We start from the raw sequence: 3,961 nt of genomic DNA on the forward strand, positions 1-3,961 counted from the left end.
CTGACTTTACTCTTATACATATATATATATATATATATTATTAACTTATAATATTATAAAGTATAAGGGTTGAATTTTTAACTTTTAAAATTCTAAGGGCTAACTTGGAATTAAAGTATTCATAAGAGAAAACTTTACAGATTCCAAAACTTGAGGGCAAGTTTTGAAACTATTCAAAACTAATTAATTCCATAACTTATGTGTTTAAAGTAGTTTTAATCCAAAAACTCTTCAAGTTCCATAACTTGAGGACAAGTTATGGAAGACTTTAAACTAATAAAAGAACTAACTTTTTCTTTATTTTATAACTTATGGATTTAATTATGGGTACATATTTTTCTTTAATGAAGTGACTCTTGAACTTCCATAACTTGAGGACAAGTTATGGAGTCATAAAAAATTATTCAATAACACAAGACTCTTCATTTTGTAACCATTGCCAACTTTTATGAGTTTTATGAAACTTAAATGTGACTTTTCATATAACTTGAGGACAAGTTACACAAACACATTTTAGAATCAACTCTTAGATTAATTTGGATTGAAAACAATAATTTCACTTAACTTTTCTATTAATCTAAGCAACTCATAACAACAAGATAATTCAAATCAAACTTTTTTTCATGTAATTAGTCTAAACCTTAAACTAATACAAAACATGAATCTATTGACAATTATCTTTGAAAATGGATTAGCATGAACATTACCACATCAAAAACAAGTTTATAAGTTCAAAAACAACTTAGGGTAATGTTCCTAGTCTATTTCTAGCCAAAAAAAGTCGAGTTTATGCTATCTGGGGTTCCAACTCGTCGAGTGCATGAACCAACTCGGCGAGTTGGATCGAATTCATCACTTTTTAGGCATGGACTCGCCGAGTCTCCTGATGGACTCGCCGAGTCTGATGACCAGACAGCAAGAAATTCGATTTTTTAAGCAGTTTTGCAAGTATAACAAGAAAACAAGCCTATGCTCTGATACCACTGTTGGGTTTTGAGCATTCTAACACTTCCTAAGTGTACATGCAACCCTAAATACCTTGGTTCTATGTTTTCTCTATTATACATGCAAATAAGAACATCCAAGGTATTATCCTAATCTAGCATACAAAAACTATGAATGTAACAAGATAGAATACATACCTCTTGATGTAGCTTGATGTCTTCAAGCTTTAAGAGCTTAGCCCTAATAGTGTGGAAGCCTCAAGTGGAATAAATAATCACCAAGACACCTTGGAATACTTTAGAGAATATGATTACTTGGTTCTCTCTAGTGAAATTGGCTAGCCCTTCTTTAGTGTATCCACACTAGTGCCCATTTCACTAACCAAGGACATCTTTATATAGTATGGAGGATTAGGGTTAAACCCTAATACCCATGACCTATCATTTCCAAGGATCCATGGGTTAAACACTCCATGGACTATCCATGAAAGCTTAGCCCAACCTAAATGAACTTGGCCCATTCCATATATATAAGAGTCCATATTTAATTAGTTCCTTTTGATCACTTAATTAATTATAAATTAATTCTTGATCAATACTAATTAAATAATATGATTCCATAATAATATATTAGAACTTATAATATATTAATATTAATCATAAACATACTATTCTCAAAAGATTATCCATATAAATTGTGTCGGTGAAGTGCAACCCAAATGGACCATGCCGGGTCGGGTCAAGTACATACCAAATATAGTTATGGACTTAGACATTGATCCAACAGTCTCCCACTTGGATAAGTCTAAAACTATTATTGCGTATGACTTCAAACCTAACTGGCAATCGTAGCTCTTAAAGCCGCTGTCGAACTCTGACCTTGTCGGTGAACTCTGACCTTTGTCAATGACTTGTCCATTAGATAAGGGATCATATATTCCTCCATTCTAGATATCATATGGACTGAGACATGGATTATAATCATTCTCTCTGTCCATTTGTTGTTTCCCGATTTTCGATTTATGACGACTGACTAATTGAACAAATCAAATCAGTCCTGGCCTGGCCGAGCACTTCCATTTGTCATCATCAAATCATCGAGGGGCCCACAGATATCGCTTTTATCCCGAAGGTAAAAGGAACGGATAAACTTCGACTCATATGGCTTGTTCTACTACTTGTTGAATCATACACAAAGGCATGTTTTATAACACCGAGTTACCGTATGCGTTTTCGTGCAGTCAATGTACTATCAACTCATAGTAACAACTCATATCTCTAGGTTTGAAGAATATAAGATATTATCGTCTCATGATCACTCGTGATAAAATCCATGAAGTGATTCCAATGAGCGCGGGTTGAATCCAATACTCAGAACTTATGAGCACTCATGAGTGTTGTAGCCCTTTGTCCAACACCTTAGACCTCTACAAGCCAACCCATGACAGTCTTAATTCATATCTACTTCCAACATATGACCGACTGTGGATGGTTTGAATAACTTAGTCATTCCGGAAGAATAACCCAGTTTATTCGGGAAGTCAAAACATGCAAAATGAAACACAATAATAATTGAATCCAATATGGTATCAACCCTTTGAACATAAATAAAACACCTTTTATTTATCACCATATGATTACACATTATTCATTGTATACTGTTTCAGCTATCAACTTTATTCTTGAATTTAAAACAATAGTTGTCCCATGCTCCAAGCATGTACACTATGTTTTCTTAAACACTAGTCATGCCACACACCAAGTATGCATACTATGTTTGTCTATGATCTTTACTTTGTGAACTAGATCAATTGAACATAGCTTCAATGATTCTCTTTTCACACTCCCAAATCCTTACTGCAAATGCAAGAATTCCAAATTCATGCCATTTACTAAAATCTGTTAGATTCTAAACTTATATGCATTGATACTCTTGTAACGATTATGCACAAACTCACAAAGACTTGGCAACAATCATTACAGAGTATTCCAAAGGAGATCAACTCCTTGGAAATATCCTTCTTGCATTAAGTTTCCTTAATCTTACACAGATTGAAAATTCTAACTTTGAAACATTTCCAGATTCCATTTTGACTATCACTTCTGAACAAGAGTTGCCTCCTTACAGATTATGTCAATATGGTCCTTCCAGAATTATCACTATACTTCCAATTGTCCTTGAGTAAACAATCTTTGGTAAACCTTAGATTGTCCTCGACAATTGTTTAATCCTTTTAGTCATATCCAGTTCTAAACCTTTTTCCCTCCTTAATGCCCCAGGCATTTGGAAAATTTTAGAAAGGATGAATATAGCACATGTAATCGATCCTATATCCGAAGCATATGAGACACGATTCATGATGTCTCACATAAAGACTAAACTAGTCTTTTGCTATAACATTTCCATTTCAATTTGCCATGTTCTCATAATTCAGATTATGAAAAGGGATGCCGTAATCATAATCGAATTTTAGAACGCAAATAATGGACTCATATACAGAATTTCCTTATGTTGAGCCATTCCAAGATGAAATTCATATATATATCCTTGACTAAATGATTAAAACCTCATGATCTAAGCTTATAGATTTGAGAGGAAGTATAATTTCCTCTCCCTTAATTATAGCAAAACAACTTTTCCCAATTGAAACCTTTTGTTTTCTATAATTAACATTGCTAACTTGCAATACTTATCATAATTATCATGCTCCCACTAACATGATGATTATTAGCATAACACTTATGCTCCCACTAGCTTTGACATGTTCTCAGAAATCACCTGGACTTCTAGAAATCAATACTTCATTGACTTTCTTACCAAAGTTCAGATTTCTGATGCTAGATTGTTTTGATAAAACTTTATCAAAATCATACACCTTCCCTTAGATAGCACACTTGTGTATCTAAACAATTATGAAGAGGTATGCCGTAATCATAATGGTTAGACCTTTTTGCCACTTCTCACAAGTCCAGGTTAGTGTGTCGGTAAACCACACACGCTCCACTAACGACTTTGA

This window comes from Lactuca sativa, chromosome 2 (assembly GCF_002870075.4).
Source record: "Lactuca sativa cultivar Salinas chromosome 2, Lsat_Salinas_v11, whole genome shotgun sequence".
Lineage (NCBI taxonomy): Eukaryota > Viridiplantae > Streptophyta > Magnoliopsida > Asterales > Asteraceae > Lactuca > Lactuca sativa.